Source organism: Staurois parvus, unplaced genomic scaffold (genome assembly GCF_062004578.1).
Source record: "Staurois parvus isolate SC_StPar_1 unplaced genomic scaffold, SC_StPar_1.0 ptg000019l, whole genome shotgun sequence".
NCBI classification, from domain to species: Eukaryota; Metazoa; Chordata; class Amphibia; order Anura; family Ranidae; genus Staurois; species Staurois parvus.
In genome coordinates this window covers 19451519-19466066 of record NW_028317815.1, presented here as the reverse complement: position 1 = coordinate 19466066, position 14548 = coordinate 19451519, and the positions used below count along the sequence as shown (strand labels likewise).

At 38.7% G+C, this 14548-nt stretch overlaps 1 long non-coding RNA gene across 1 annotated transcript; it reads left to right on the top strand.

Annotated features, from left to right (window-relative positions):
• Window positions 1-1680: 1680 nt before the first annotated feature.
• Window positions 1681-14299, top strand: LOC149472935 (uncharacterized). Its single transcript, XR_016314147.1, has 2 exons — window positions 1681-1849; window positions 14058-14299. It is a non-coding gene; the product is annotated as an uncharacterized LOC149472935 (long non-coding RNA).
• Window positions 14300-14548: the final 249 nt, after the last annotated feature.

The window sequence follows — 14548 nt, the reverse complement described above, 5'->3', positions numbered from 1 at the left end:
AAAGAAAAAAAAACTGACCTTTGACCCTGACCTTTTAAGCTTGACCTTTGACCCTGACCTTGCCCCAAACACTAGGTATTTTTTCTTTATTTTATTTTTTAATATTTATTTATTTATCTTTTTACAAACATATTTTTTTCCCTCTATACCAGGAGTTAGAGAGATTCAACGTATCTCTCTCCTCCATTCATAGGGAGAAAAAAAAATCAAGGGGGCCAGGCTGTACAGTGACTGATCACTGTGATAGCCAATCAGAGGCTATCACAGCGATCTTATGACCCGGAACCGGAAGTCCTAGGTCCCGATTGTTAGAACGGGACCCGGGGCTCTCAGTGGCACCCCAGTGTTTGTGCTGGGAGCGCGCTCCCAGCACAAAGACAGGTACGCAAATATATGGCCCCACGGAAAAAAGCCCAGTTCTGTGAGGCCGCATATTTGTGTGACGTCGGCGTGAAGGGGTTAATTTCATATACTCTTATATTCCCTCTGTACACTCACAAATTTGAAAACACTTAAAAATACCCCAACTGCACATGAGATTTACATCCAAGGAAGACAAACCAAAAACAAAAACATAAATGAATCCTATAATGTTCACTGTACACCCATAGAAGTTATGGGGTTTATTTACTAAAGCTGGAGAGTCCAAAATCAGACTCCCTTCTGCATAGAAACCAATCAGCTTCCAGGTTTCATTGCCAAAGCTTCATTGAACAAGCTGAGGTTAGAAGCTGATTGGTTTCTAGGCAGAAGGGAGTCTGATTTTGGACTCTCCAGCTTCAGTAAATAAACCCCTATATGTCCTGAGCTTATACCCCATATATATGCTTCCAAATCTGCATGAGAATTCATATTTACTGTAGATCCTGAATGGACTTGTGTTCTTGGCCAGCAATATAGATTGAAGTATCAAAAATTGTATCAAATCAGATGCATCAAATACAGTATCAAATGAGATAATGATATCAAATATGGTATAAAATAAGATAACAGTATCAAACAAGTTATCAAATACACACTGCTTGAGAAAGTCACCACATATGGTGATGAAACACATCATATGAGGTGGTGATTGCCAACCACGTATGGGACTCCTCTGTTGATCTTTCTGAATTTTTTTACTTTTGTTTTTCCTGCTTTGGAATTTTCTTTTTTAATATGTAGCACTACCTCCACAGGGGCCACTGATCTTACCTAGTTCTCCCCCAAAACAGTTCAGAGGCCAATAGACTGCACTGTCCACTGTTAAAGCCCCATTTCAGGCATAATCTATTTATTTATTTATTATAGAACATGTATAACTCTGTCAATTTACGCAGTCCCTGCCCTCGATGAAAACACAACCTAAGGTCCTTATTCACATATACTAGGGCCAATTTAGACAAAAGTCAATTAACCTACCAGTATGTATTTGGGGTGTGGGAGGAAAGCCACGCTGTCACAGGGAGAACATGCAAATGCCAAGCAGGTGGTGCCATGGCTGGGACTTGAACCGCCGATCCTCGTGCTGCTAGGAGGAAGTGCTAACCAATAAGCTGCCGTGCTGCCCCTGTTTTTTTTCCTACCTCACTGCCATTCCTCTGTAAACTACCCTGCAATTTCCCCCTCCCTACCAAGTGATGGCAGATATACCCACCAAAGACCCCCATCCTGATCTTTCAATGTTTCCCTTTAGGAGGACTGCTGATCCAACTCTGCATCTCCCTGTGTTGTCCACTTTCCTCTGCTTAGAGGACCCTGCCAGCAGCTATCTAGGGGGGTCTATGTTTCTTGCCAAAAGGATCCCTCCAGGAAATAAACAGAAGAGGGGGATATATGAGCTGGAATTGTCACATGACCATGGCTTTAGGTAAGTCAGAAATGGCATATAGCTAGTTTTTGTTTTTATTTTTTTTACTAAAATAATCAGCTAGCAGATGGTTTAATCCATATTTATCCTGGAGAGGAGCTTTAAAGTAGAACTAAAAGCAAAATATCTTTATTCATTTTTACTAAAGTAATGGAGGGTTATAACCCATGTCAGTTGATTTTTTTGCCACCTATGTCCCGTTGTGGAGATTCCCCTTCACTTCCTGTCCCTTAGTGAAACAGGAAGTGAGAGAAAATCCCTCCAAAATTAGTGTATACCTGGTTGTCACCAGAACTAGTGTCTTCATTGAAAGACTTCTATTCCTGTTATGGTGGCAACCCAAAATTTGGGATTTTTTTTTCACTATCAACCTTGGTGATATCAGTAAACAAGACAAATAAAGAGGATGAAAAGGGGCACAGACAACAGTAAAAATCTGATAGGTGTTCTAATCCTTCAACACACTATCAAAAAAAGTTTTGCCTTTAGTTTACTTTACCTTTTTCCTGCGAAGACCAGAAGTTCAGGGAAGCGATGCTGAGAGAACAGGAGCCAACAACAGTGAAACTGCAAACTGAAAATGTCAGGGAAAAATTTTTAACAAATAGTTTTCTAGTGAATTTTTATGTTATTATGCTAAATGTGTTTAAGTAGTCATAAATCCTTACATAATCCCCCTGATGTGACTAGCCTCATGTTATAAACAGAGACAAAGCAAATCCTCCTATACAGGTTGTACCTGTTTACTTACAGTCTTCTCTCATCTACAGCCTTCCAAAGTACATAGAACAAACATTATTTTTAAGCTTTGGAAGGCAGGGGTGTGGATCTAAAGTCACAAACTGCACAGCATGAAGTACTGAGTTGAGTGTGATCTGAGACCTGAGTGGAGGGAATGGACACAGCCCCTCTACACTTATAGGGAGGAATGCACAGCTGAAGCTGTCAATCACCTGTTGTGTGCTGGGAGGGACAGCTTCTAGGATTACCTAGTATCCATTTAAACTATCAGAAATTACTCAGATAGCAGAGGAAGGACAGAGCAAACAAGATTTACACTAGGTGCTTTGATTGAGGCAAGTACACACATTAGAAAGATATGCTTTGCTCATTTTTTATTTCAGAGTGTTTCTACCAATTTAAGCTAAAAATGGTTTATTACTATTTGAACCCTTTCATTGCGCCAAAAACAGATTCATTTCATACCTCCAGCCTCTGGGTGAACTAATGCTTTCACTGCCAGACCCTGCTCTCCACTTTGACATCATATGGCTTGACCATTTTTGCAATTTTCTTTCTTTAAATAATTTTTCATTTACAGCTTTAAGAGATAGTAAAAGACCCCCCCCCCCACACACACACACACACACACACACACAACCATACATTTTCTGAAAGCACATGAATGATAGAATAAAAAGTTGGTGCTACTGATTTTGTAGGTCCCATGACCTACACTAAAATACACTAAAATCATTATTAGTGCACACTAAAACAACATGATTTGCAAAGTTCCTACAAAATCTAAAAGATAAAACACTATTGCGTTAATAGAGAACAAATATTTGTGCATTTCGAAATTGTGCCTTTTTGCAAATATGCAAAACAATCTAAATTATGCAAAACTGTAAATAAGTAACTTACATTAAAAATCTAAAGTTTGGCTTCACATTTATGAGCTATGGTTATGTCCAATCCATAGTACTAACAAAATGATGCATAAATATATTTTATTATAATGGATTTACAGAAGCAAAGCACTGCTTAACACACACATGTACATTTTTTGTATGTGTAATTTGTATGTATGTGTGTTTGGGGGGGAATATTTCTTTTTTATTATTTTTATTTTATTTTTTACAGTACTGTCAGGGAGCTTTGAGGAAATATCAGGGTCTAAACAGACCCAACATTTCACTTTTGAGGCAGAGAAAGTGATTTGAGTACTTAGCACTTCTACGTTCATTCACAAACATAATAGATAGTAAACATGGCATTCATGTTTACTATCTCTTCAGTTATGAATGAACACCAGAGTATTCTGCACTGATCACTCCACCGTTCATTCAGGAAAGTGAAAGATCGGTAAGCATGAGACATATAAACCATATAAATGCTGCGCTACATTCAAAATTAAAGTGAATGTGGAATCCGATAATATAAATCAATATAGTGACAATATTATGTAAATAAATATATAAGTGCTTAATGATAACAAAAATTATCACATCAAACACCCCAAAAATTATAAAAATACAAACTTAAATCTATACGCATGTGCATAAATTACACATACATATAGTTATATCACACGTGCAAATGTGAAGTGAAATAATGGCTTATTAAACGCACAGAAAAACAAATCTATAAATGTTGAAGGTGAAATAAAAAAATGTGAAGTGAAATAATTGCTTATTAAACGCACAGAAAGTCCAATTAAATGTTGAAGGTGAACAAAAATGATAACGGTGTTTCCAATAATACTGCAAAGTGACCACAGGTGAACCAAATCGTGCAGGTATCTGAGTGTAGATAGAGCTTGTGAATCCAACCACCTTCTGGATTAGCCTCTCACCTCATCCCTTCGACCCTTGCGGATCAAAGAGCAATAATGGATCCCTCTCACAGATCCTCCAGGCACCACAGCCTTCCAGAAACGCTTTTCAAATTTCGATAATCCCACTCAAGCTCTTCTCCAGGTACAGTCATGGCCGAAATTGTTGGCACCCTTGATATTTCTCCAGGAAATCATGTATTTCTCACGAAACGTATTGCATTAACACATGTTTTGCTATACACATGTTTATTCCCTTTGTGTGTATTGGGACAAAACAAAAAAAGGGAGGAAAGAAAGCAAATTCGACATAATGTCACACAAACCTCCAAAAATGGGCTGGACAAAAGTATTGGCACCCTTTCACAACTGCGGATAAATAAGAACGTTACAAGCATGTGATGCTCCTGTAAACTCACCTGGGGCAAGTAACAGGTGTGGGCAATATAGAAATCACACCTGAAAGCAGATAAAAAGGAGAGACGTTCACTTAACCTTTGCATTGTGTGTCTGTCTGTGCCACACTAAGCATGGACAACAGAAAGAGGAGACGAGAACTGTCTGAGGACCTGAGAACCAAAATTGTGGCAAAATATCAACAATCTCAAGGTTACAAGTCCATCTCCAGAGAACTAGATTTGCCTTTGTCCACAGTGCGCAACATTATCAAGAAGTTTGCAACCCATGGCACTGTAGCTAATCTCCCTGGTCGTGGACGGATGAGGAAAATTGATGAAAGATTGCAACGCAGAATAGTCCGGATGGTGGATAAGCAGCCCCAAACATGTTCCAAAGACATTCAAGCTGTCCTGCAGGCTCAGGGAGCATCAGTGTCAGCGCGAACTATCCGTCGACATTTAAATGAAATGAAACGCTATGGCAGGAGACCCAGGAGGACCCCACTGCTGACACAGAGACATAAAAAAGCAAGACTACAGTTTGCCAAAATGTACTTGAGTAAGCCAAAAGCCTTCTGGGAAAACGTCTTGTGGACAGATGAGACCAAGATAGAGCTTTTCGGTAAAGCACATCATTCTACTGTTTACCGAAAACGGAATGAGGCCTACAAAGAACAAAACACAGTACCTACGGTAAAATATGGTGGAGGTTCAATGATGTTTTGGGGTTGTTTTGCTGCCTCTGGCACTGGGTGCCTTGACTGTGTGCAAGGCATCATGAAATCTGAGGATTACCAAAGGATTTTGGGTCGCACTGTAGGGCCCAGTGTCAGAAAGCTGGGTTTGCGTCCAAGATCCTGGGTCTTCCAGCAGGACAATGACCCCAAACATACGTCAAAAAGCACTCAGAAATGGATGGCAAAGAAGCGCTGGAGAGTTCTGAAGTGGCCAGCAATGAGCCCAGATCTAAATCCCATTGAACACCTGTGGAGAGATCTTAAAATTGCTGTTGGGAAAAGGTGTCCTTCCAATAAGAGAGACCTGGAGCTGTTTGCAAAGGAAGAGTGGTCCAAAATTCCGGGTGAGAGGTGTCAGAAGCTTATTGATGGTTATAGGAAGCGACTGATTTCAGTTATGTTTTCCAAAGGGTGTGCAACCAAATATTAAGTTAAGGGTGCCAATACTTTTGTCCAGCCCATTTTTGGGGTTTTGTGTGACATTATGTCATATTTGCTTTTCTGCCTCTGTTTTATATTTGTTCCAATACATACAAAGGGAATAAACATGTGTATAGCAAAACATGTGTTAATGCAATACCTTTTTTGTGTGAAATACTTGATTTTCAGGAAAAATATCAAGGGTGCCAACAATTTCGGCCATGACTGTATAGGTGAAACATCAATCCCTCAGAACAAAAAGAGGAATCATAGCAGCCAGTCCACATGAGACCCTCATGCTCTCAGATGAGGATAAATCTGTGTTGTTGGGTGTACAGCTGAATAACAGGTGTACCAAGATGGCCGCCACGCCGGAAATACGTCACCGCGCTTACGCCGACGCGTTACGTCACAATATCACGTGACTTCATCAGGAGCCCTGATGAAGTCACGTGATATTGTGACGTAACGCGTCGGCGTAAGCGCGGTGACGTATTTCCGGCGTGGCGGCCATCTTGGTACACCTGTTATTCAGCTGTACACCCAACAACACAGATTTATCCTCATCTGAGAGCATGAGGGTCTCATGTGGACTGGCTGCTATGATTCCTCTTTTTGTTCTGAGGGATTGATGTTTCACCTATACCTGGAGAAGAGCTTGAGTGGGATTATCGAAATTTGAAAAGCGTTTCTGGAAGGCTGTGGTGCCTGGAGGATCTGTGAGAGGGATCCATTATTGCTCTTTGATCCGCAAGGGTCGAAGGGATGAGGTGAGAGGCTAATCCAGAAGGTGGTTGGATTCACAAGCTCTATCTACACTCAGATACCTGCACGATTTGGTTCACCTGTGGTCACTTTGCAGTATTATTGGAAACACCGTTATCATTTTTGTTCACCTTCAACATTTAATTGGACTTTCTGTGCGTTTAATAAGCAATTATTTCACTTCACATTTTTTTATTTCACCTTCAACATTTATAGATTTGTTTTTCTGTGCGTTTAATAAGCCATTATTTCACTTCACATTTGCACGTGTGATATAACTATATGTATGTGTAATTTATGCACATGCGTATAGATTTAAGTTTGTATTTTTATAATTTTTGGGGTGTTTGATGTGATAATTTTTGTTATCATTAAGCACTTATATATTTATTTACATAATATTGTCACTATATTGATTTATATTATCGGATTCCACATTCACTTTAATTTTGAATGTAGCGCAGCATTTATATGGTTTATATTCACTTGATCACTGGTATATGATTTAATGCTAGCAGCTGTTTGGGGTTCATATATTTAATTTGTATTATTTAAAACACTATATTTGGAGCGCAGGAGGGTCACACCACTAAAGCATGAGACATGTTTGCCGATTCTCTCCTCACCATCCTGAGTCAACTTTGCTGTCCACGCAGAAGTGCTAAGCACTCAGAGAAGGAGAAGTGTCCTCAATCACTTTCTCTGTCTGAGAAGTTAAATATCAGGTCTGTTTAGTCCCTGATATTTCCTCAAAGCTCCCTGACAGTACTGTTAAAAAAAAATTTAAATAATAAAAAAAAAAAATATTTCCCCACACACTTTATCCTCCCGCTGTGTGGAAGCAGTTTACTCCCATCCACAACCCGCTGTCTCTGCTGGTACAAATGGGGATTCAAGGGCACACGGGTCCACATGTGGCCATATTGGGCCAATGAAGTCACCTACATCCCTTCCCCTTTGTTATGTACAGCTATGGAGCAGAATATTCTATGCCCTCTGCTGATTGGAATGGTGGCCTGCTGTCATATGACAGTTTCTTGTGGTTGTGGCATAAAAACACAGCCCTAATTAATAGTGCATTGCATTAACAGATCACATATACATAAAAGAGCCCTTAAAACACACAATAAGATCTTGCGGCCGCCAGATGCACTGTTGTATTTTTTGCTTCATTTTCCAGTGCAGGAAAAATACATGGGTATCAAAAATGTGTTTGTTTTCAATGCAGTCTGTTCATACTATCTGTTTAATATGTTGTGTTGCAGTGTGCTGTAAAAAAAATCCTGTTTGCTGCATTGTGGGTAATTGACACTCACTTTGCCACTTTGCCAGATTGATTCTTTAAAAAGGAAACATGTATATGAGTAGACTCCACAGTGGGAATTTAATTTCAGCTACAGAGTTGGCATGCCATATGGGGTGGGTGCCAGTGTCAGAAAATTGATTTTTTCCAAAAAAAAAGGGATACATGAGTGTGCAGTATATATGACAGGACACACTGGCTGAGCTGGAATTCTTTTAATCAGGGACATATAATGTACACAGAGCTGAATGAACAGAAACAGGTGACGTGCATTCATGTAAAGTTTATCAACTTATCAAAGCCAGTTATTCCCAAAACCTGTAAAATTCACATTTATCACTGAATAAAGAGATAATCTGGGCTCACTTTCCATAACACTACACCTGATATCAGGGAATAGAGGAAATAGTCTATATAAAAACTATGTATATAACATGCAACGCAAAATATTAAAGAATGGAGACCCTGCACTGTAGGATATGCCTATTATTGCAGATTATTTCTGTCCTGTCTTTCAAAAAATTCTCTAAAGGCATGGATCTTATTATGGGCTATACTATACACTGCAGGACAGTTTCTGCTATTATGGAGAATGAGGTATATATATACCAAAGGGGACACAATATATCATGTAGGTGTTCCATGAGATGCTAAATAATGACATTTATTACTGTTAAGCTATGTATAATAGTACATGCTGCATATTATTTGAAATTTCAAATATTACCGTAGACATAATATGGCTGATTTAATAAAGGCAAATAGACTGTTCACTTTGGATAGGAAGATGCACTTTACAAGGGAATTTTGCCCAGAGCTTAATTAATGAATATTTACAACATTCACTATGCTAAAGGGAAAATTCCCCTGCAAAGTGCAGCTTACTATGCAAAGTGAACAGCCAATTTGCCTTTAGTAAATCAACCCCAATATGTCAAGTGCATTTATACTTTTAAATTATCCTACATTGTCATTACCCATCACTTCATATCTTCCTTAATTAAAAAAAACTCATAGCACTGCATGTAGCATCTTCTGTGGAGGATGACTTTTTGTGACAGGGAGACAAGGAAGAGCAATTTCCAATGAAATTTGGCAGAGCTGATGCTGTATTTCCAAACTCAGCATGGATAATATGTGCTACAATTTCCAGTAAAGGTGTATGCTTACAAAAGTGCAATACCAGTCATTATATTTAACCACATGCATGAACTGAAAATGTGTTTACCTAAACTGATATAAAACAAAGAAAACTAAAAGATTCAGCCAACTTTACATTCCACACATGTTTTGAGTATTTAATGGGTAGTATAGAAAAGTAGCTTTTACTAAGGCTGTGAGTCTCAGAGCAAAGGATTTAACTTTAGGAAAGACCTAAATGTCTTACAAAAGACCTATTTAGAATGCCTCACAGGTAGTTATTAAGGTAAAACTGCAGATACAAGAACAGAGAGTGATACTTCATACTGATACCACTACACCGATATACTAAAATATATCAGTGTAGAATCATCCCCATAGAAAGGAAGCTTGCAAGCAGGGGCGGACTGACCATTTGGAAATTTAGGCACTGCCCGAGGGCCCGGGGTCAGTAGGGGGCCCCATGAGATGTTCCTGATACCTTTTTCATAGGCTTTTTTGAGTTTGGGCAAGGACACAGGGGCCCCATGATCCCCTATTGCCCGGGGGCCCCATGAGCTGTCAGTCCGCCCCTGCTTGCAAGCATTTGACCCTTTTCTATGTTGTTACCAGTTTGTATGCTTGACAGCATACAAACTGTCAAGCATACATGGGTGATTCAAGAAAGTGGTCCTCACATTTTCAAGGCACTGGTGCCCAGAGCTGATAGTATGCAGATGACTTATGATAACACAAACCAGATGGCGGTGTGACAATTGAAAGGCTCACAGGTAACGTACTAACGTATACTGTTATCCATCCCATATGAAATGGTAAAGAGGTCCTTAGGACTCTTACATATTCAATATTCATAGCATGTTAGATTGAGTTTGATTGTCCATGTCACCTTTAGGTTTCAGTAGGCTTGCAGATAGAAAAGTCTGGTATCTTCCAAAGCTAACAATACAGATACTACACTGGGGGTAGTCTCTAGAGCAGTATATCTCAACTTTTTTACTCCAGAGCAGACTCAGGGAAGATTGCTAAAACCAAAAAATTACGGATCAGTGAGACAAATGTCACCTCCATCGGTGGCTAGTGGGAAGAATGCCCTTTTCAGTGGTGGTCAGAATGCCACTCTTACAGACAACTTCAAGGATTGTTGGTGTTTTGCAGCTGACTCTGCCAAGTGGCTCTGGCCCCAGAACTATGCCAGCATGCCAGATGGAAGGTCAATCAGCCACAGCCCAAGGAATTTCTAGCAACCTCAGGATAAACCTCTGGGTTCCATGGAACCTGGTTGCGAATGGATGCTCCAGAGTGTGACTCTCAGGATTACATAGGAGATGGTGGTTGATAGTTCGGACAGAACCAGAAAGTGTCAAACTGTAAAGCAAAGATAAAGTCAGACTAACAGCAGACAAACATAGTTAATGCATAAACAAAACATCACACAACAGGCACAAAGCAACTAAAAACAGTCCAAGTCTAAAGCAGCAGTAATCAAAAGGAACAGATTTACAAACTGAACTATGCCAGCACTATCAGATGGAAAGTCAATTAGCCACAGCTCAAGGAACATCTAGCAACCTCTGAAGGAACCCCAGGGTTCCATGGAACCCTGGTTCAGAATGGCTTCTCCAGAGTATGACTGTCAGTATTATATAGGAGATGGCAAAGATGGGGTCAGACTGACAGCAGACAAACATAGTTAAGGCACAAACAAAACATCAAGCAGCAGGCACATAGCAATTAAAAACAGTCCAAGTCATAAGCAGAGGTAACCAAAAGGAACAGATTTTCAAGGATTAACCAAGTTCATACTGAACTATGTGCAGGAAACTAGGTCCAAAATACACTAATGCAACCCTACAGGTCAGGATACAGATACTTTTCATCAGGCACTCTGTAAATGCACTTATACAAATTTAAGCTTTGCTGCCAATCCTGGAATGCACATTCAGTGTGCTCATACTACAGTGATCAATATATTTAAGTAGATAAAACGGGCATATGCATAGACAGAGAATGTTTGGACATTGAAGACTGCAAGAAGTATGTTTCTGCAAAATAGATAATTTCATACCCCACTCCTCCACAATGTCAAAGTCTGGGGTTGTCATAAAACATACAAGGTCATCAAAAAACGTGGGTACTAATTTTGAAAAGTTTGCAGCAAACACCTATGGTCTTCAGCTTTCTTTACAGTGCAAGATGAAACTGATAGGCCTGGACATAGAAGCTTATCAGGGGTTCATAAGCTGGCTGTGCACAAGAAAATGGGAAAGCATTAGCTGTTGCAAATGGCTATAGAATAGCAGAGTGTTGTGGGATGGCAGAGGAGGACGGAGAGGGAGGAGCAGTATCCTTGTACAAGCATTGTTAGTGACAAGAAAAAAGTAATCAAAATGTATCTAAATTGGTTATGGAAATTTTAGGCACATAGACTCAGTACAAAAATGGTAAAAACAATTGGTGCTTTATTAGCGTACCATATCTAAAATATATTACATAATTAAAAATAGTAATATGCATTGCACGTATAGTCACACCATTATCCCCCTATAAAGTATAGAAATACAATTTCCTATTGGAGATGGTAGACACAATCCACTACCTTCAAAGTGAGGGGGGTATATTGGCTCTTGGATGGAGACCAACATGTTTCACAAAGAGAGTTGCTTCCTCAGGGGCTTGCAACACATCTAGAAAATCACACTTCCAGGTAATCATTACAAACATTAGCAATGGACATCTATAAAAGTAGAATGTCACCTCAAAATAAAAAGTCATTTCAAAATGTCCCCTATCTTTAGGAGTGTAAGTTCTTCCAGAGCAATGCTAACAAAAGTGTCTTTTATAGGTCTGGAGATTATCAATAAGAACATGGAACCCCTATAGTGTGCATCAATATGGATGAAATATCTGAGTCATTACATGGAATTGATCATAGAAATTGCCAGCAGTGCAGAAACTAGAAACACTCCAAGTGGTGACCACAGGCAACCAAAAATAGCAAATATCCAGGGAACTGCTGAGAACATCAAAAATGGAGTTATAACCAGGAAAACAGGTCCATAATAAACAAATGCATTCTAAGAGGTGCTGGACACAAACACTTTTGATCTGTCACTCTGAGAGTGCAGTGGGATAGCTTTAAGGTTTGTTAATTGCTTAATTGTTTGTTAATCCCACACTCCAAAGACATGCTGGTAGGTTAATTGACTCCTGTCTAAATTGTACCTAGTATGTGTATGTATGAATGTTAGTTAGGGACCTTAGATTGTACGCCCCTTGAGGGTTAGGGACTGATGTGATTGTACAATATATATGTAAAGCGCTGCGTAAATTGACGGCGCTATATATGTACCTGAAATAAATTGCAGTCATGTCGAAGTGCTGAATTTCTTCCAGGGGATGATTTAGGTGTGCTTCTAGAAGAAGGTTTGAATACTCCAGGAAGACTGCAAGAGATCATTACAATTGGATTACAAATACAGATAACATTCCACCATCAACAAACACTTAATATGGAAAGATTTAAAACATGCTACGGGCAACTTTGTTGCTACTAAATAACGCTCTGTGCAACAATTATTATAGTGTTACTTTACCATGGATTCATCTGTAATTTCAACAGCCCATTACCTACAGGTAAAATTTATTTTGTCCTTTTAATGTAATGATTGTGGAAACATGGTATATGGGGTTATTAATAATAAATGAATGAATGAAACAATCAATCAGTCAGAGTATGAGAATTGAACTGTGAAATCTCCCATGATACCACAGACCATGGCTTTTATAATTATTGATTGATTATAATTATGATTCATAGAGAACAGCAGCAGCCATGTAAATATAGATGAGCATTGCTCCATCAAAGGTAATGTTGAACTCCAGTCAAACATTTTGTATTTTTGTCCTTGCAGTCCAGAAATTTACACCACCTTGCCAGAAAGCATAGCCAGGTTGGAGACAGACAGACAGACAGACAGTAGCTAGTATTACAAAAAATGAATACTTACTTGTTGTTTTATAGTAATTTTGAATAGGCTGCCTAGTGCCACGCACATTAATATGAAGAATAACGTGTGTTAACTCATATGCGGTACAGCACCATAAAGAAATAAATGGTCACTTGATGATTTTTTAAGGAACAAATATTGGTATTTTTTCATTTCTATCTGCATTTCACCTAGACGGGGTTATTTGATGAAGAGAAGAAATGGCATGAAAAACATAAATTACATGATTATTGGATACATTTTTTTAACCGTTTGAATAATAAAATGGTGAATTAGTATTCTTATTTCTAATAACACTTTTTGGAACATTGCTAGGTATTTCTGTTTTGGGAAGTAAAGTGGGAAAGGCTGGTATTGGTCCTTTAACTGTAGGGTCTCTTTCGCACGGGCATTCCATATGTCCATTTTTCATCTGTCCATTTACGGATTAAAAATGGACACCCATGTATTTCTATGGACTAGTGGATGTAAACGGATGATCATCCATTTACATCCGTTAATGTCCGTATCCGTTAACATGCACTTTTTTGAATGGAAGAAAACCCTATTTTTCTTCCATAACAAAAACCGGAATGGCCGAAAAATGGATGTAAATGGACGAAAAATGGATGAAAATGGATGTAAGCGGATGTAAAACGGATGAAAAAACTGATGTAAACTGATGAAAAAACGGATGTAAACTGATGAAAAACGGATGTAAACTGATCCATTTTTTCTTTGAAAGAATGTGACTGAACTGATGAAATAAATGGAACGCCCATGTAAAAGGACCCTTGGATTAGCAACTTTTAATCATCTTGGGTTTGACTAGTATCTCATTGGGGTTGATTTACTAACTAGAAGTCCTTTCTATACAAATTGTTTTTTGCTTTTATTTCTAATAGGTTTTAAACTAATGTGAAGTCGCATACTGTGGACTGGGAATGCAGCTGCATTAGATCCAAGGGGAAGCTCTGAAATGAGGGGAAGCTCTGCTGAATTTCTTTCATCCAATCATGTGCAAGCAAAAATGCTGTTTTTTTATTTTCTTTATTTTCACTTCTTCCAAGGGCACTTTGGCCTTTAGTAAGTCAATCCCATAGTTTTTTTTTTTATTATTAACAAATAAAAACTAAATTGTTGTGTTGCTCCTGTGTTCTTATTGGAATAGAAAAAACACATTTCAGAACCATGGACAGTTATTAATTTAGCTGTTATTTCAATGACTACATCATATGTTGCATGACATCATAACACACCATAGTAACATCATTAGTTTTAAAACCTGCAGTTCACTGCACCTGATCACAAAGAAAAATGGATAAAAGCTTAATAAAAGGATACATTGCCATACAGTGATTTACTGCTGTGTTCAGCAAAGTGCAACAGTGGTGTT